At 48.8% G+C, this 20,404-nt stretch overlaps 1 protein-coding gene and 1 non-coding gene across 2 annotated transcripts in view; both read right to left on the reverse strand.

Moving 5' to 3' along the window:
* The window catches only part of ARFIP1 (ARF interacting protein 1), a 1,058,373-nt gene that overhangs the window by 675,241 nt on the left and 362,728 nt on the right, over positions 1-20,404 (reverse strand). The gene's annotated exons all lie outside the window — the stretch shown is intronic.
* Positions 20,318-20,389, reverse strand: TRNAA-AGC (transfer RNA alanine (anticodon AGC)). The gene has a single exon. It is a non-coding gene; the product is annotated as a tRNA-Ala (tRNA).

Raw genomic sequence — 20,404 nt, forward strand, 5'->3', positions numbered from 1 at the left:
ATGGGGAAAGGGCCTCCTGTCTGGGATCCAGGAGATGGACTCTGGAGGAGCCCAGTGCTGAGATCTCTGTGGGTGTTTGTAATATGACTTCCCTCTGAAGTCAGAAACCCTGCTGTGTGTGCTCTCTGGCGGAGCGGAGCAGCAGGTTGGTTGTGCGTCCGGAAGCATCCTCCATCCGAAACCAGGCCCTCCTCCAACAGGGCCCAGCCTGGCTTACCCAGAGGGCCGAGCGTGAACTTGGCAGCTTCCAGATTGTTCCTGAGCCTGCTTCTAGGGACCATCCTGGGGTGACAAGGAAACATTGTTTTCCGGGACCCCGGTAGAGGTGCACGAAGAATAAGCAAAAAGGTGTGTCAGTTTCCAGAGGCCCGTTTCTGTTCCTCAGAAGAAAACATAGTCTTTCTTTCTGAAGACAGACTTGAGGTTCATTGATTTTTCCTCAGGAGAGGCTGCCAAAGAGAAAACTCCTCAGAGGTGATGCGATGGTGCCCTAGGGAGGCCTGATCATCCTGGCTTGGGGAGGGCAGGAACTCGCCCGCCTGCCATGGGAATCTCTCCCTGGACCAGCCCAGCCCCACCGCCCCAGATGGCCCTCCCCGACCCCCCGGGTCGGCCCAGCCTCCAAGATGCTGCTAGATCTGCCTGTGTGTGGTTTAAAAACACAGCCTGGTTTTGACCAGCTCCGACCAGGAGAAGCTTCCAAAGTCCAAATTTGGGGCACGTGGATAACTTGCTTGTTCCCAGGGGAGGCTGGAGAATCTCCATCACCGTTCTGGGAATGAGGCCACTTCCACGGGCCCACGCTGCAGCTCTTTAGGGACAGTGGCTGCCTTGCCGCAGCCAGTGCCTCTTTCAATCTGGAGGAATTCTCCCACGTGTGTATCTCAGAGGGTCTCAAGGTACCGCCTCCCTCTATGAAAGCCAGTGCTGGGGTGGGGGGAAGCGGAGCTGAGCCGATGACTCAGGCTCAGTCAGTCACAGGAGACTGAATCTTGCAGGAGAGGCAGAAAGAAACGGGTGCAGTTTATAAATTATTGGCAGTTACTGAAAGCCTAGAGGTGGCAGCATCGAGTGTCCAGGGGAGTGACACCTAATCTCAGTGTCCCAGCCTCTTCCCATCATGACCTTGGCTCTGGTTCCCATTTCCCGGCCACCCGTGCTCTCTGTAGGTTTCATGGGCCTGCCTCGGCCCTCTAGCCTTTCTGTCTCCCAGTGAATTGGCTTTTCACCCGAGTTAGTCAAGACTGAATTTCTGTTGCTTGAAATCAAAAACCTTGGCACAAATTGGAACAGCTAAGAGATAGTCAGAACCCCAGAAATGGACTCCACTGGACCTGAGAGGGAAACACTCCTCCTGCCAGGAACTCAGAATGTTACCCTTTTAGTAGGAGAGAATAAACAAGTAAACAAATGTTTATCCATAAACATACACCTATGTATGTATATCAGACAGAGAGAAGAGAAAAATAAAGTACCACGAGAAGCAGAAGGTTGAATGGGCTCTGTTTCAGATGGTGTGGTCAGGGAAGGCTGCTTGGAGGAGGCAGTGCCCAGCAGAGGTCTGAATGCAGTGAGAGAGCTGCCGTGTGGGATGCCCAGGAGAAAAGCCTTCTAGTCAAGGGAACTCCAAGTACAAAGAGCCTGAGCCAAAAGAAAATGTGTCATAGCTTCCTGAGAGCTGGGATTCTGTCTGTTTTAGTCACTGCTGCGCCCACTGTTCAGGAACATTTGGAGGCTCATAAATATTTGTTAGTGAATGAGAGAAGGAGCGAGTGTTTGACTGGCAGTCGGTCTGATCGCAGCCCTTCCCAGTGTGCCTCCCGCGGGGAGTGGGAGCAGGCAGATCAGAAGAGACAGTCAGGACTGACTCTAGGACGAGGTCACCTGGCTGAAACGGGTAAGTTGCTTTAGTCAACTCTGGATGTCGGAGGATTAAATGACTTATTGTCTGTAAGGTCCTTAGCACTATGGCCACAGAGTGCGCTCGTTGGCTATTATTAATTTTACCACTCTTCCCAATTGATAATAAACTATAAACCTATATGTCTGTGCCCTCTTGGAATTGACCTAATGTTTCTTTGTACTGAATTTATAAGTGACCCCATCAAATATTCATGTTATTTATCTGTCAAGGAATACAGGCAGCGTCGTTCACAATACTATCGGCATATTGTTTACCTAGAACATCAAACCCCTTCCTGTGATGCTTGAAGGGGAGGGTGGCGTGTAGTCCCTCAGGCACTTGTTAATTCCCTTAATAGAAGGAAACCAGAACCCAGCACAGAGCTTCTACAGTGAGGGACCTGCCTGCTTCCCCATGTCCTTTCTTTTTGCCCCGTTCATTAAATTAGGGACGCAGATTGGGGCTGTAATTCTGGGAGAGGAGCTTCATAGGTTCACAGCCCCAGCTCTGGGTTCACCCTCCTCCCCCCAGCCTCCTTCTCTTGCCCTCAGGTCCTAATGGCCCTGGCATCTCATTTGCAACCATGTCCTGCCTATGACCTTCTCTTGGCCGGGTGGAACTATTCCCCAAAGAGATAACCCCACACAGAGCCTTCGATCACCATCCACTGTTGTTTACCATACATCTGGCCAGAGGAAAATGAGGTCAAACGAAACAAAACTCCAAGGCAGCGGCCATCACCTCACTTCCCTTTGTTAGATGCCCCGTTGACCCTCAAGTGAACTGACTCAGATGCTTCCTCCTATCTTGACAACAGGTCAGTTTTCATTGCTCAAGAGGTGTGACCTTTCACAGTCGTGGTCTCCAGGGCAGGCGCTGTGGGGCTGCTTCTCCCTCCCAGGGTCTCCTCCAACCCAGGCAGCTCTTACCACGTCTCCAGGCTAAGGCAGTGCTTTTAGACACCGCATCATAGATTAATTAGCAGGTTCTCCCCAAATTAGGACTCTATATGCATTGCATGTGGGCACTTAAATTGGTGTAATAGCCTTAGGGAGGGCTATTTGGCAATATATATCAAAAGCCTTAAAAATGTAGATTTCCCCAGACTCAGTAATTCCCCCCCTGGGAGTTTATCCTGAGAAAATAATCAGAGACGCAGCCAAAAAAAGTGTATGTATAAGGATGTTTACTGCAGTGCTAGTTATAACGGTAAAAAAAAAAAGTCAGAGAGAATCCATAGGGACTGTGTTAAATAATTTATGGTACTTTCTTACAGAGGAATACCAGGCAGCTGTTTTTAAAAGTGTACTTAGAGCAGATATGATGATGTGAATCATGGATGTTTTCCTTTCACCCTCCAGATCACTCTGCATCACTCAGGTTTCCTGCCCTTGACCTCCCTCTGGGTTTGTCCTGGTCGGGGGCAGTGGGGGTGGAGACACAGCAGGAGGAGTGAGCAGGCAGGTTTTTGACTCCTGGTCTGCTTCTCTACTTAAGACGGTGTTGGGCACATCTCCCCTCCCTCTCCCACTCTCTCCTCTCTGGTTCTGTGCCCCCCACTCCAACCCTGCAGGCTGAGCAGGGGACCTCTTCCAGGTGCTCTGTCTGGATCAGCACCCCTCCTGGTCCCTTTCCTCATCCTCAGGAGGTTAGAGGGAAACCTGTTTCCTGGAGTACCCTAAATGATGCAGTGCAGAAATGAAAAATGCTCCCAGTGTGAGGTTAAGTGGCTGAATCTGACCAGAAAGTGGTACAATCCCAACTCTGTACATAAATAAATATGTTCAGAAAAGAGAAACGTGTTCCTAGGGAGGAAGAAAGGACTGGAAAGATATATACCAAATGATTAAGCATCCTTGCCTCTGGGTTGTGAGACTGTAGGTGATTTTTCTGGTCTTACTTATACAGTTCTGGATTTTGCACATTCTTGAAAGTAAAAAAAAAAAAATAAAATTAACCTGCATTTTCCAACAAAACTGAAATAAAGTAGAAGAATTAACTACTCGCTAACAGTGTCATGGCAGATTCGTCAGCCACAAGTATCCATCTCCACAAGTAGAGAGGAGAGCTTAAGCAAATGCATGATACTGTAATTGAAAAGGAAATAGAAATATCTCAGGATGAACTGTAACGAGGGCTTGACTGTTCTCCATCCCACCTTGTCTGAGGCTGAGATTCCGCCCTATGCCTTGGTCCTGGTTAAAATAAGTCTAGTTGAGGTTGGAAGCTTTCCTAGCTGCTCTTGGTCTGGCTCTGGCCTTGACCCTGCCTCCAGTTCTGCTTGGGGGTGGCAGGGGGAGGGGGAGCCAGCTGACAGATGAGGCTACAGCAAGTTGATACTTTGGCACCTTCCAAAGTGTGTCCTTAACTTTTGTCCTACATTCAATTACTGGGGATAAAGAAATTCTGATGATTTATTAGTAAAATTCAGATGCCTCTCAGCTCAAAGTAAGGGATGTATTACAAACACGAAACACAACATTACATTTTGGCTTATTTGAGATGGTTTTTCTTTCTCCATTTCTCCAGCACGTCTAACTAAAGGGAGTTTAGATGCTTGTCCACTTAAGATAGAAGTAAGACATACAGGGATATGGTAACAAAGATGTTCAACATTTTCAAGAGGCAGTTTTTTGCTTTTCTTTGGAGGGGAGTATTGGTAGACTGGGAATTTCATATGGGCAATACTTTTCAGTAATGCTTGGCTTTGTTCAGATTTCTTTTGTAGTTTCTAAATCAGATGATCTCTTTAGAAACCTACTATGGGGTCTACATCTTTAAGAGGGTAAAATGAATTGCTTGTACATAACAAATGCCCCTTATGCAGGACTGACTTTCACAGTTTCAGCTGGCAGAGGCTGCATCTTGTGGAAACAGTCAGCTGGCTGGTCTCAGCGAGAGGTCCAGACTCAACAAGCATCAGGCAACTTGCTCAAGCTCGTTACAAAAAATAAGAAATAGCTAATCCTCATATAGTGACTGCTGTGTGCCAGGCTGGGTTCTAGGTGTGTCACGTGTGCTCACTTAATCCTCAAAACTGGTACTACTGCAATCCCCATTTTATAGATGAGGAAAGAGGAACCCGGAGAGGTGAAGTAACTTGCCTAAAGTCACATGTGAGTAAGTAGCCGAATCAGGATTTGAACCCAGGCAGGCTGTCTCCAGACTCCAGGCTCTAAAGGCACCAAACCTTTCTGCACCTTTCAAGAGTGTATTTGAGGTTTCACTCAGGATAAGCTACACTTTGACGGGAGCTTGCATTTTGCCAATTATATCAGGAGTCATGCGTGGAGTTCTCAGCTAACTGGCTCCACGTTTCTGATGGATTCCCATGATCTTTCAGTGCCCTTCGGAGATTGGTAACTGGGACAGCTGCCCAGCTCCAAAATCTGGCCCCAAAGCCAGCTCCGCTGGCCATCCAAGTGTCCCTGATCATGGCCTGTCAGAGAGGAAACATCAGACGCCATCTCTCAGTCTCAGAGCCCAGAAAAGCTGCATCCCGTGGTCCCACTAGCTTTAGTGCCTGAACACACTCTGCCTCCCGATTGGCTGCAAGAGAAAATAGTGTCTGAATCTTTTGGGCATCCTTTGTGAGGCCTGGTTGCCTCCCGATCAGGAAGAGGTTACTCCAGCAACCCAAGTGCCGCATACTCCCTCCCAACTCCAGAGGTGAAGGTGTTCACTAATTACCTTCATCTGCAAAGACCATGTTTCTCTGAGCACCGTGCCCTCAGCAGGACTTTTCAGAAACCTGCCACAGGTTAAAAAGCAGCCCTGCTTTTAATTTATTAAAAGACTTGGCATTTTTTCCCCCCACTGAGCATTTTAAAATGCAATTAGGCAAAATGGAATAATAATCAGGCAAAAATACTACAGAGTTTTCACATAGGTGGCCGTCTTTCTCGTGTTCCTCTCCATTGCTGAGCCTTTCTGCTGGGACAATGTGCCTCATGTTGCTGGCTCCTCCCCCACCCCCCTGGTCCTGCAGACCCGGCTCTCGGGGATCAGCCGCTGGACCCTCACACAACCCCTGCTAGATAGCAGGGCCTCATCACCCCTACAATGGGTGCGGGTGATGATCTGTCTCCTCGTTTGGGGTGTATTTTTCTTATCAAATTCTCAAGATCAGGCTGAGCATGTGCGTTTTTATTTTTATTTATTTTTATTTTTTAATTTTTAAAAATAAAAAAAAATTATTGAAGTAGTAGTTGATGGACAATGTTAGTTTCAGGTGTATAGCAAAGTGACTCCGTTATATGGGTACATACATATGTATTTTCTTTTCAGATTCTTTTCCATTATATGTTATTATAAGAAACTGAATATAGTTCCCTGTGCTATACAGTAGGTCCTTGTTATTTATTATTTTATATATAGTAATGTGTGCGTGCTAATCGCCAAAAAGTTCCTTAGGTATCAGTGTGCACAGCCAAGGTTGAGAGCTGCTATAAACCCCAGGAAGCAGACACACACCTGCCTTTCCCCTGAGTGCATCCCTGGCACCCACGCTGTGTCTGGAACATGGAAGTTTCTGATGGGCACGAACTGACGAATGAATGCATAAATGAAATTTCACGAGACACCTTACAGGTTTTTATGAAAAGAACAAGGAGCAATCCCACCTCACTCAGCAATGACAGCGGAGCAAGGAAACGGAAAGTGAGGGGATGTCAGGAACTCGCACCATCAAGCACATACAGTGCGCAGGGATTTCGTGATGTAATAACACACTCGACTGGAGGAGAAACCTCATACCTGTCAAGTAGTCACTATTGGCTCCTTCTCACAGGCATAACCGGTATAGAGGGAAACGTGGCTGACTTCGCTGGAAAGGGCAGAATGCCTATGGCGCTGACATCTTTGTGGGAAATCTAAGAGGGGAAGGTATGAGGAGTCTGGATTGCGTCACACCTCCCCAGACCCGACCCTGGGCCGCGTCAGGAGCCCGTCACATGCGCTTAGAGTCGTCCCTGCGCACAGCTGAGCGCGCTTGTCTTACTAAATGCGCGACCGCCCCTCTGGGCCGGGAGGTCCTTGGATAGAGGGTCTGTCTCCACGGCGCTGGCCGCTGTGTCCCCGAGGTCCGGCCTAAGAGGTGCTTTACAAGTGCTGGTGGGATCCATCCAGCCCACAGGCAATGTAGATTTCAGTAATTAAAACTGTTTTCCCGGCACTGGGATTTGTCAACAGGAGAACAAGGAGTCCAAAGAGCTCTGTGAGTTGACTTCCTGGTTTTTTATTTCCGAGGAGGGAGTGTCTGAACTCTCTCTTGCAGTGACTGTCATTCTTTCATTGCTTGACAGACGTTCGCTGACCATCCCACGTGTGCCAGGCAGAGTGCAGGGTGCAGAGTCTACTGAGAGGCTGCCCCACTTCATGCCCAGGAACAAACAAAGCCCAGGCAAGTGTGATCATGCCCAGAAGGCAGATGCAGGTCTCACCAGAAAGATCACAGACTTAAAAATAATCCATAATCATGCAAACCTTTGAGTCCACAGCACAGTTCAAAACTGTCTTCTAAGGTGACCTTGAGGTCCCACAGAGTCATCTTCAGATGGTTGCCCAGAAGCCCCTGTTAGGTAGTTAGATATATGGGGCCACCAGGCAAATAAGGTGGAGGAGAAGGAGGATGGTCCAGGAGATGGAGGTATGCCTGCCTTCAGCATAAAGGAGCTTTACTTCCTCTAAATGAGTGCCAGCAAGAAACTGGTTAGAACCTGACAGCCACAACTGTGCTGTAGCAACAAGGACCTAACCGGACATGATCCAGTGCTCATTGTAATATAATTAGCACTCGGTTTAGCCCCCAACTCCATGGGTTTTTCTGTGTGCATCATGGGTAAGGACATGTGCAAAAGGGGATGAGCATGACTGAGCACTCCAGGGGCAAGAGCTGTCAATCAATCAAGAGACCACCTCTAAGCGAGGATATAAGAGAAGGGGTAAACAAAGACCACTGCTCTCTGCCCTTGGATCAGCCCACTTCTTGTTCTTGGAGCTGTGTTTTCCCTTTGCTAATAAAACTTTTAAAATCTTTTGCTACACAACTCTTCTGTCTCCTGTCTGAATTCTTATCTTTCAGGCAAGACAAGAACTGGAGTCTTTTCCCTTCCCCTCTTTGGGATAACAGCCTCCTTCTTGCTGGCCTGGTCCTCTTTTTTCTTTCCTGGCCCTCTGCTTACCCCCAGGCCAGAGCCCTATGGAGGCTGTTCTTGCTGGCCTGGCTGTTGGCTCCTCATGAGGGTAGGGCCTTAACCTTCCCCGCAGTCAGAGGCAGGGACCATCCCTCAGCCGGGGAGCATCCCGGAGACACACCAACTTGCCTCCTTGCTGACACTTCCTCTCACCTCCTTCACCTTGACTCAGTGATGTGCTGAATGAAGGGCCACCCTCCTCCCCTAGGGATGAGGGGAATAGACACGGAGGATGAACAAGGGGGGACCGGGGTAGGGCTGCCAGGAAAACACAGGGATATTTTATCCCAAATATTTGGCATGTACTTACACTAAAAAAACCCATCTGTCATTCATCTGAAACTCAAATTGGACTGAGCATCCTGAATTCTTATTTGCTAAATCGGGCAACTGGACCAGGAAGGCCATGGCCATTTAGAAAGCAGCCTCCTTACTTCCTGCCACCACCGATCACCCTGATTCAGCTGGAAGGTGCTCTTCAAAAGAGGAAACACCCCTTGAAAAAGTAATTATTTGGGACCTCCGTTTGTTGAGTAAACGTTACCCAGACAAAGCCATGATGGAAGGAAGGGCTCGGCCTCCCTCTTGTCGATCCATTAGCATGGCTGATTGTTTATGATGAGACAGGACCACTTTTTCTTCCCCCAGTGGACTAGGGTTTTCCCAAGGGTATTAGTTTGCTAGGGCTGCCATAGCAAGTACCACAAACTGGAAGTCTTGACAGAAAGGTATTTTCTCACAGGTCTGGAGCCTAGAAGTCTGAGATCACGATGTTGCCGGGGTTGATTCCTTCTGCAGTCTGTGAGGGGGAATCTGTCCCACGCCATCCCCTAGCTTCTGGTGTTTGCTGGGAATCTCTGGCAGTCTTAGCTGTGGAAGCATCACCGCCACCTCTGCCTTCATCCTCACGTGGCATTCTCCATCTGTGTGTCTCTGTGTACAAATTTCCCCTTTGCATGAGGACACCAGTCATACTGGATTAGGGTCTATGCTAAAGACCTCATTTTAACTTGATCACCTCTGTAAAAACCCTCTGTCCAAACAAGCTCACATTCTGAAGTACCAAGAGTTAGGACTCCAACATCGCTTTTGGGGAAAAGGGGACCTCAGTCACCACATAACACATAGCCTTCACGTTGTGCATATCTGCATTTGCTGGGAGTCAGTGGTTTGCCTCCTGGCCGGCTTTGGGTTGATAATGATTTAAGGCCTCGGAGTAACTGAAGATAAACTGCTTGTCACCGCCCACTCTGTGTTCCGGGAGATTGCATTGCTGTGGGAGGCGGCCCCAGCCTTGCCCTGCGAAGGGCTCTTCCATTATGTTAAGAGCGGGTGATGATAGCCGCCATTAATATCCAGCCCTTTGGCCTCCCATTCCCTCAGCCCGAAGCACGTCCCTCTGAGCCTCCGGAGGTAACCTCAGGACTCTTTTCCCTGAGAGACCTCTGCAAGGATTTGCCTGCCGCAGGGGAGCGGGTCGGTGATGATTTGCTTACAGTGTGTTGGAGGAGAGGAATGTGGGAGGGAGAAAGGGGGCCTTTCTTCCAGATCTTCCGCCTCCCCTTTCCAATCCAATATCAGAGTTAAGTCTCTGCCCGCTTCGCCCCCTCCATGCAGATGCTGGGAGAGCAAGAGAAAATCCCTTGTCAGCTGGGGCCTGCAATTCTCACTTATTTCTTATGAAATGATATGGTTTTCTCCAAGGAGCCATCTAGCCTGCTCACCTGGGTGCTGTCCATCACTGGGGAAATGAAGGAGGACCCACTCTGATGCCTTGGGCTGGCTATTTTTTTTAATGGCTCTCAGTGTCTGTATCACCAGGGAGATTTTTTTTTTTTGAAGCCTCTCCAGGAAATTTCATTCTAAGAACAGCCTGCTAATTTGAGCTCCTTCAGGACTAACTGGTATGATGAAGCTGGCATGATATCCAAAAAACAGTGGCACCAGGGCAGCGGAAAGTCCTGTCTCTGTCCGCCCGGGCCGCTGTGACATAGTAGCGCAGGCCGGGGGCCTTGAACAACAGAGGTTTATTTTCTCACTGTTCTGGAGGCCAGCAGTTTAAGATCAAGGTGCTGGCAGGGTTGGTTTCTTCTGAAGCCTCTCTCCTTGGCTGTGGGTGGCTGCCTCCTCATTCCGTCCTCACAGTCTTCCCTCCTGTTTGTGACTCTGTCCCAATCTCCTCTATCGACTGAAAAAAAAAAAGCACAACCTAAAAAGTGAGACTTCTGTTTTACTTGGCAGATGTGCTGAGGACTTAAGTCCAGGAGGCAGCCTCTCAGACGGCTCGGAGGGACTGCTCCAAAGAGGCAGGGGAGGAGCCAGGACACATGGGAGTTTTTGCAACAAAGACCAGGTAGTTGGAACATGAAAAGATTACTGTCATTCTAAGTGAAATAAGCCAGAATAGAAAAAGAAAAATACCACATGATATCACTTACATATGGAATCCAAAAAAGAAAAGACACAAATGAACTTATTTACAAAACAGAAACAGACTCACAGACAAAATCATGGTGACCAGGGAGGGGAAGATGGGTGGGAAAGGATGAATTGGGAGTCTGAGATTTGCAGATACTGACTGGTGTATATAAAATGGATAAATAACAGGTTTGTACTGTGAGGCACGGGCAACTACATTCACTGTCTTGTGGCGGCCTGTAATGACAAGGAATTTAGTACTTTTCTGTGTAGGGGAAGATGCAAAAGTCTGGACTCACTGAAATCATTTCTTTGAACCGCACTTAGCTGGCTAGGGCCAGTCTCCTGCTTTCTTCCATCCCGAGTCCCCTCGGGGTACACAGTCGGGGTGGCTGCAGTGGCTGATGGCTTGATGGCTGCCACATCCTTGTTTACTGGTACGGCAGGTGACATTCTTTGTCCACACCTCCTCTTATAAAAACACCAGCCATGTCGGGTTAGAGCCTCCCACGCGACCTCATTTTACCTGCAGTATATCTGTAAAGACCGTGTCTCCAAATACAGATTCCGAGATGACAGGGGTTAGGACTTCAGCATAGAGACTTGGGAGGACACGACTCAGCCTACAACAGAGCTGCGTATGAGACTCAGGGCAGACTTGGATGTGACTCTGCCTCTGGGTGAGTGACTTGGGGGACTGCATCCATCGGAGGTTTTTGGTTGTCAGCCACAGAAGCAACTCAGGCTCGCTTGAGCAACACAGAAATTGAATGAGATGCTTTTGAGAGCACAGTGACCTGATGGGAAAAGGCTGGAGAGCCAGGCAGTCACCCTGGCACCGTGGAGGGTGAGAGGCAGGGCCCAGGGACTGTGCTGGGGTGGGAACACCCCCATCAGGGTGAGGCAGCCAAGGCGGGCTGAGTCCCGCAGAACAGCTCCCCTGCCAGGTGCACTGCTGCGCCGGGGCAGGAGGAGGAGGAAACCAGATCTTTGGCTTCAGGGATGGGAGTCGGGGACCAGGGCTCACACGCCAAGTTGGAGGGAGTGAGTCCACAAGAGAAAATCAGCAGCTGTCAAGAGAGGGAATGGATGCTGGGAGGTCAAAACAATACAAACTTCTATCCCATCACTTCCTTGCTTGAAAAAAAAGGGGCTGCATTAGAACATCTATATGCTCCTTTTTTATTCCCCGGGGGTGGGAGGGGGTAATTAGGTTTGTTTATTTACTTTTAATGGAGGTGCTGGGGATTGAACCCAGGCCCTCATGCACGCTAGGCACACACTCTACCACTGAGCTATACCCTCCCCCTGTACACTCTGCCTTCATTAAACATTTACTAAAGCTTCTGCCACTCCTTTCTTGAGTTCTTCTCTTTCCTTTGTGAGGTGGGTGTTGATACTTCCACTCCTGGCTCTCTGTTGCCTGTGGAGCCGCACTGGCCTTTGACTGCTCCCTGGCGTCTCCCCCAGTGGCGGCGCTGGCTTTTGTTTGTTCAGGAAGGTCACCAGGCTGATACGGCTATAAAAAAGTAAGTGAGTGGCTTTCTGCTTTGGATCAGTTTATTAACGCCTTCTCTGTGATTTGTGCTGGTAGTAAATATTATATTCATTATGAACAATCATTCAACTGGCCATTCCTTCTCAGGTCCTCAGCTACCTTGTCTACAAAACAAGAGGGGTGGAGTAAATGATTATTAAGGTCTCTTTCAGCTTGAGCCCTGTTGGAGTCCATGAAAATTAAACTCCTCAGGGTAGGTAGGCTATGGGGAGGGGGGGCTGTGAGGCATCCCCCAAGAACTTGGAAATGGGAAATGTAATTTCCCTCTGAGAGAAGAATTAGGAAGCCAGCCGGTACCAGATCAAAGGAGATATATTCCAAGTCTCCTTACATGGACGGGATGGATTTCAGACCAGGGCGGTCTGGATTGACAGTAGGAACATCCCCAGGGACAGAATAGCACGGAGCACCACGGGCATGGAGAAAAAGGAGCTGAGGATGTGAGTGCATGAAGATTTGTTCCAGATTTGGCCCAGACGAGGCTGGGGGTTGGGGAGTGGGGCCTCCACACATTAGAAGACTCTGGGCTTTGTCTCTGTGGGGGACATGAGGAAGGGCTTTAGGTCATTAGCACTGGACCCCTAAGCAGGGATGAGAGTCCACATCGTGAACAACCCATGTGGCACAAGCATCAACCAAACAAGAAAGGCTTCAGCTACAGCTGGAACAGGGACCTAGGATCCCCACCACGCCCAGCATTTATTCTCCAGTGGCTGGGGCATCTGTGGAGTCTCTGTTGTGGGAAGGGCTGTGAGTGGGAGCATATGAGAGCCTCAGGGCAAAAGTTATTTATCAATCCGCTCAGAATTATTTTAATACTTTAATAACTTACATGTTTGAATCATTCAATTCATTCTCTCTCTCTCTGATTTCAATTCAACAAGGAACCCCTTGGTTTGAATGTCATTTCCCATGTGTGTGTTTCTACCTGCAGGGAAAGAATGGGTATGACTGGTGACATGAGTATAAGATGAATGCATTTTTCAAGGTAAACACAGAAATTTTCTGTTGTAGCCATCTCTTGGGAGCCAGATCAAATTGATCATGTGAATCCATCTGGATGAGAGAAATCCACTCTTGGCTTGCTGACAAAGTCAACTGTCTCAGTTGAAAAACAAACAAACAACGCAATTAAAAATGAGCAGAAAATCCGAGTAGACATTTTTCCAAAGAAGACATACAGATGGCCAACAGGCACATGGAAAGATACTCAACATCACTATTTTTTTTAAAAGACACATTTATTCAGCATCATGATCAGAATATTATGTTTAGCAATCAACAGTATGGGTGCAAAAAATCATCAGATAAATGCAAATCAAAGCCACAGTGAGATACCACCTCACATTGGTCAGAATGGCTATCATCAAAAAGGCCACAAATAACAAATGCTGGTGAGGATGTGGAGAAAAGAGAATCTTAGTACACTGTTAATGGGAGGTAAATTGGTGCAGCCACTGTGGAAAACAGTAGGGAGGCACCTCAAGAAACTAAAAATAGAACTACCATATGCCCCAGCACTTCCACTCCTGGGTTTATATCTGGAGAAAATGAAAACATTACTTTGGAAAGACACATGCACCCCAACATTCATAGCAGTGTTATTTACAATTGCCAAGCTATGGAAGCCACCTAAGTGTCCATCAACAGACAGATGGATAAAGAAGATGTAGTATGTATACACAATGGAATACTACTCAGCCATAAAGAAGTGTGCATCTTTGCCATTAGCAGTAATATGCATGGACCTGACTGATACTGTACTAAGTGAAGTAACTCAGAGAAAAACGAATACTGTATATTATCACTTCCGTGTGGAATCTGAAAAATAAACGAATGAATATAACAATACAGAAACAGACTCACAGATGTAGAGAACAAACTAGTGGAAGCAGGGAGGGCAAGATAGGGGTAGGGGATTAAGAGGTACAACTACTATGTACAAAATAAATAAGCTATTATGATATATTGCAAAGCACAGGGAATATAGCCACTATTTTGTAATAACTCTAAATAGAGTATAATCTATAAAAATATTGAATCACTTTGTTGTACACTTGAAACTAATATAATATTATAAATCAACTATACCTCAATTAAAAAAAAACCCCAAACTTGCCCCATGGACCTACCTCTTGGAAATAGCCAGGCAGCTCCTCTTTCAAACTTAAAATCAGAGATTCTCATTATTTTCCCCCAGGGTCTCTAGATGAATTTCCACAACATGTAAAAATTCAACTGTAAACAGGTAAACATGATGCAGTGGTCTTCTGTGTGTGTGTGTGTGTTATTTCAGCAACACTAAATTTATTTTCAGGTAAAGTCTCACCAGGGTCTCCAAGCTCCAGGTAAGTATATCCACATGCCGGCATCTCTATCTGGGTGACAGTAGGCCCCTTAAACTTGAGATGTCTAAATAGAATTGCCAATGTCCTCCTCTCCTCTACACCTGCTCCTCTATTCCTGTTCAGGCCCCCAAACCTAAAATCAGTCTCGGGTTCTCTCTTCTCAAACTCCTGCTTCCACCTACAAACTAGATTGAGAAGCCCATCACTTCCAAGCCAGGGTCCCCACACCTGAAACCTTGCTCCCAGCCCCCACCCCTCTTACCTGGAAGTATTACTGCCTTAGCCTTGGCCTTGGCCTTGTAATAGGTCTTCCTGCTTCCACTTCTGTTTCTGTGAAGTCATATGTTGAAACATGTGGCTGGATCATGATTTCTCCCTGTTCAGGGCTCCAACATTCCCCATCATCCTCGGAGGAAAATTCATACTCTTTTCTGGGGTCCGCCATCTGGTTTTCTGGCCCCTTGAGGACTGAACCACTCTCCACCCCCACTCTTTTGGCTCCAAACCCACTGGACTTACTGGCGTTCCTCAAATGTGCCAAGCTTGTTCTCTGCTTTGCCTTCTCCGTGGCCCCTGCTTAGAATCATGGGTACCCTTGACTTTGGACAGCTCACTTCCTCACGCCAATCACGCCATTGGCCAAGTGACCCCTCAGGGAGGTTACCCTCCCCAGCTGCCTCACTCCTGCTCTCCGGAACCTCGGTGAGCACTGTGGAGTGGATGTTGTGCCCTGCCACCAGCACCCCGTTCAGGACTGAGAGGCACACGTTGCCTTGGCCGCTGGGAGTGTCAGCTGCCGACAGCTCACACCTGAGGCACTTGCCAGGCATCAGCCAAGGAAACTGCCTCACCCACATTTTACGCCCACTCTCTGGAGAAGCCTGTATCCAGTGGCTCCTCACGTGGGGGTACAACTGCTCAGTCCCCTGGTCTCAGCTGAGCCCACTCTGCTTACTGGCCCAAGCTCCAGAGCCCCCCACACCCGAAGGACCGGGTGAGGTTTCTGCTGCAAGGGCATCACAGTTCAGCTTCTCTCTCTGCCCACCCTGCACCCCCACGCCTCACACAAGTCATTTCTGAGAGCACTCCCCCAAGACCTCCTGCAAATCTCCGCCTCGGAGTCCACTTCCTATAGAACCTGACCTAAAGGCCACTACCTAGAACTCTGTGTTTGTTAACTTCCTTGTTTCTTTCCTTTTTGTCCAACTGAGATTTAAGTTCCATAAGGGCCAGGACATTGTCTGTCTCTTTCGCCTCTGTATCCTACCCAGATGCTTAGCAACGTGCCTGACATTCAATACAAGTTCAGTAAATACTGAATGAGTGAATGGACATGACTGCAGTATATATAATAGAAAAAAGTGAAACTGCCTTTTTGAAGTTGGGGGGTTGAGGGGAAAGAATGGAAAGTGCTGCCCCCTGCCACTCCCATCACCCCATCACTTGAGAAGGACCTGAGGCACCTCACAGTCACTTAGGGCAGAGCTGATTTGGGAATCAGACAGTGGAGGTTCACGGCATTGCTCCACCACCAAGAAGCCCTTCAATTTGTCTCCTCGAGTCAAGACTTGGCCGTGCAGGGACTTTGGCTCACACAGCTGGGAGGAGGAGCCCACACTGTGCTCTGGGGAAAGAAACAGGGAGCGTGGGAAAAACAGAAGCGGCCCCAACTCCCTGATGCCGGAGAGAAATCCTAGGGATGTGGAAAAGACCCTAGGAGGTGGAGTGCCCCCAGTGAGCTTTGGGGCTGGAGGGCTGACCTCAGACTCTAGAACCCCAAGTCAGGGGTCCCCTTTTCACAATGGTGCCCAGAAGGGAGACTACTTGGGACCTTCTACGGGGTTAATCCTTTGTTTCCCTAGAATGCCCAGGAAGCCATGGACCCTGGTCACACCGGGACCCTGGTGACACCAGGACCCTGGTGACGATGCATTTTCTCCTGAGCCTTTACAGTAAGTCTCTTTCTCTCTTTCCAGGATTGGAATTCCCTGGAATGTTCAAGACGTAATCACCAGAAGGACGTAAAGGCTATTTCTAGGGCAAAGAAGGTGACGGAGATGGTTTCATGCATGTCTACATTGCCTGTCTGTTCCCTCTTGGTCCTTTCCCCATTACTTCCACGTCTGATTTTCTCCATTCTAATATGTATTTTGGACAGAGACAAGGACAAACTTTAGAGCTCCTGACTTTTCACCTGGGCAGAAACACTCTGAGTTGGGACTGGATCTCACTGGGAAACCTTCCCCCTGAAACCAGGAGGGGTATGTGGCCAGATGGGCTGGCAGATTCCTGCCAGGTGAGGCCCCCTGGGTCCCCCAAGAGGGTTAGCCAAGCCCTGCTCGCACCAGCCCGAAAGGAGAGGACCTCCCAGGGCGGCCTCGGGCAGAACTGGCTGTTGGAGGAGCTGTAGCTTGAATTTTACTTCCTCCAGATGAGCCAGAACAAATTCTGCTCCCCAGTCCCTAGGAAGAGATCCCAGGATTATCCAGCCATTTTTCCTCCCCTGAAGTCTTTTCATAGAGCAAATAGGACAGTTACCCAGAGACAACCCAGCAAATGTCCAGCAGACTTTGAGACACTCTGGAAACATCCCCTGGGCCTGGGCTGGCTCATTGCTCACTGAGAGGACCAGGCCCAGCTCCCTCTGCAGGTTGATGCTGGCCTGGAGGCAGGAGTGTCCATGAAGGATGCAGAGCAACAGTGGCTGAGCTCAACGGAGGGCATCAGTGCCCGGGAGCCAGCCAGAGAGCACAGATCCCTTCCCTGGCACCATGGAGGCCACACACCCAGCCTAGGGGAACCCTCTGAGGATCTCAGGGCCACACACCACCGGCCTAAGTACAGGCAGTGCCGGACACCCGTCTTAGCAAATGATGAGCAAACATCCTTGTCGGAAAGAGATCATGCCTTGTGACCGCAGGGCTCAGTCTCATCACTGTTCTAAAGAACAAATCCATTACTGGCACATAATGTCCTCATCAGGATCAGGACAGGCCCCAGGCTCCATTCCTGGCCCGACACTTAGTTTGGTGACTTTGTAATGTTGAACAAATCCGCCCACTTTTTAAAAATTAAAAATAATGTTTTTAAGACTTAGGATTTAGAATCTGCATTTGTTCAAAATAGTATAACAATGGCAGTTACTACCATTATTCTGGGATGCCCTTGAAGGGCCAGGCACTGTTCTAGGAGCTAGAAAAATAGTGGTCAGCAAGCAGACAAATGTGTACTCTTCACTCTTCATGGAGCTTGTAGTTAATAATCTTCGGATGGGGAATACTGTCTCCATTCTACACCCCAGGTCATTAAATTTTGCGAACTTCACTTATGGCACGTGAAGTACTTGCTATGATGTGTCTGTTACTAAGTCATTGTCTCTTAGCTCAGTCCCCACCTTGGTATGAGACTTGTGATGCTGGAGCAGGACTCAAGTTTATTTTGCCTTTGCCAGTTGCTTCTGGTAGGTTCTACCAATAGGGGGCACTAGAGAGAGAGAGCTGGGAGCTGGATCAGAAGAGAAGAGACTTGCAGCCTCATGGGGGATTTCTGAGGGTTTTCTTGCTGCTTCTGTTCAGTGGTTGCTATTTGTTCTTGTAGCAGCGGCGGGAGTCCAGTTTGTGTATTTCCCAATGCATGCAGAAGCAGCCTCAGGGCACTCCTTCTGAGACTCGAGCGCCAGGGGAGCAGCGCCTCCTTTTCCGTGATTGGAGCCCCAGCTCGACAGAGACTCTCCTCCAAAAGTCTAGTCCTAATTCTGACTCTCTGTTCCCCCAGGCCAGAGGGGTAGTCTCTTCCTAAAGTTGCTACCTTCAGGATGCCTTAGTATTCTTTTACTATTCTTTCCATTTTCTAGTTAACAATTCTTCATTTGAAAGCCTCCCAGTCACAATAACTGGTGTGGTTCCTGTTTCCAGACCAGACCTTGCCATATGCACTGTGGTCGCTCAGCTGAGAAGGTAACAGAGTCCAAGCTCAGATGCTGGTCCTACTGACTCCAAGCATCTGCTCCACCTGCCGATGATGCCTGGCTGCAGGTCCGTAGAGGGAGGGGTGAGTAACCTCTGACCACCGAGCCCCCTAAGAAGACCTGGCTCACCCTTCATGACAGAGAAGGAAGACTGCGTCCAGGTGGTCACTCTCCAGGGAATGGGTACTCTCTGCTGAAAAAAATGATGACAGTCTGCAACTTTCTCTTTGCCTGGACATGCCTCTTCTGAGGGCAGTTGGTGGCACCCTACACAGTGCTACCCACAGCCATCTCCTTGCTTCTTTCCTGTCGATGAGTCCTAGGATTTAGGTCAGGTCTCTTGGTTCTGGGCAAAGTAGACTCACTCCCCAAGCCCAGGGAATGAATCATGATTGGTCTAAGCCAACCACGGTTGTCTCTCTCCCCTTTGCCGATGATTGAGCATGTGACTTGGTTCTAGCCAACGACACAGAAAGACAGAAAGAAATGAGACAGAAAGGGAAATCTAAGGGGGCTTCCCTTCCGTGAGGGGCAAGTTACCACCCTATCCTGTCCCTTCTTGCTTGGAGCTCCAGCAGCCATTTTGGGACCAGGAGGCAACACTATTAAGAATGAAAAGCAAACAGCTAAGGGCAGCAAAGCCAAGAATTAGAGATTCCCCGTGGCACTCCACAGTCCCGGATTCTCCTTTTGCATGGGAATGACTAAGTGTTTCAGTTGCTTATGCTGCTAGTAGTCGCTGGGTTTTCTGCTGTTGCAACCAAAGGCATTCCCGCTGATACAAAATAACCATTCCTAAACCACAGTCACAGCCACCCCATCAGTGCCTGCTCAGCCCTCGCCCTTTTCTGGGGTGGCTGCTGCGTTCTGCACCCCAGAAAAAGCAGTCCCTGTCCCAACAGTGGTGGCCACTGGTTGCCCGGCAGTGGTGACCCCGGTAACCCGCACCCCCATACACACACTGTGCTGTCTGAAGCTGGGCATCCGGCACAGCTCTCAGAGCAGAAGGGCGTATAAATAAAATGCCTTAGGCTTTGTGGGCAAGTCAATATTTATTCAGCCCAGCAGAGCAGTGTTGGAGACAGGAAGGCACGAGGAGACTGTAAAATGTCTTCTGTGCTGAAGTTCAAAATTGCACTGGAGGGAAGGGGTTTCTGTGCACTCTCTCAGCCAAACAATCCAAGGCACAGCTGAGCTTTGGAGCTCCTGGGAAGGAAAGAAGGCTGGGTCAATCCGATGAACTAGGACAAGGACAGAGCAGAAATGAGGCCAGGCCAGCGGACAAGTGGCAACAGCCAAGCTCTGGACACAGCTGTCACCTGCGGTCTCCAACATAGACCACCTCTGTGTCTCCAGGGACCGCTCATCCCTCTTGGCTTAGTGGATCCCATGGGAGAACCCACTCTAAGTGCGGCAATTGTGGGGTTGGGGTCATGATCAAGTCCTTTGGAGGGGTGTTTGCGGGAGTCTGATGGAAATCTCACTCCTGCAGACGTCTTGGACCCCCTGACCCCCCTTCTCCCTGCCATGTCACATTTCCTGCGTTCCATTGATTTTTGTGCTCTCGTCTGCACTGTTGCATCCTTCCTTGTCTTCCCATTTTTCATCTCTCTCCCTCTTCCCCAGCCTTCACACAGCCATCTGTTATTTCCTTCAGGCAAGATGGACGAGTCTCCTCTGTTCTCAGAACTTTCACGAGTCTCCTCTCTCCTCAGAACTTTCAAATCTCCCCCTGGACCACTGAATCAGTCCCCAAATCTGTTGCACCACTGAATCAGTCCCCAAATCTGTTGCGTGATATATTAAAGCCTCTCCTCTCTGCCCTCAAGTGTTTAGCCTCATCTTGCTCTCTCCTTCGTATGTATACAGTGTATGCTCAACGGAGATGATTCTCCCAACTGTGGTCTTTCTTTTCTTTTCTTTTTTTAATGGAGGTACTGGGGATTGAACCCAGGACCTTGTGCATGCTAAGCACACACTCTACCACTGAGCTATACCTCCACCCCCGCTCCACGC

This window comes from Camelus bactrianus, chromosome 2 (genome assembly GCF_048773025.1).
Source record: "Camelus bactrianus isolate YW-2024 breed Bactrian camel chromosome 2, ASM4877302v1, whole genome shotgun sequence".
Lineage (NCBI taxonomy): Eukaryota > Metazoa > Chordata > Mammalia > Artiodactyla > Camelidae > Camelus > Camelus bactrianus.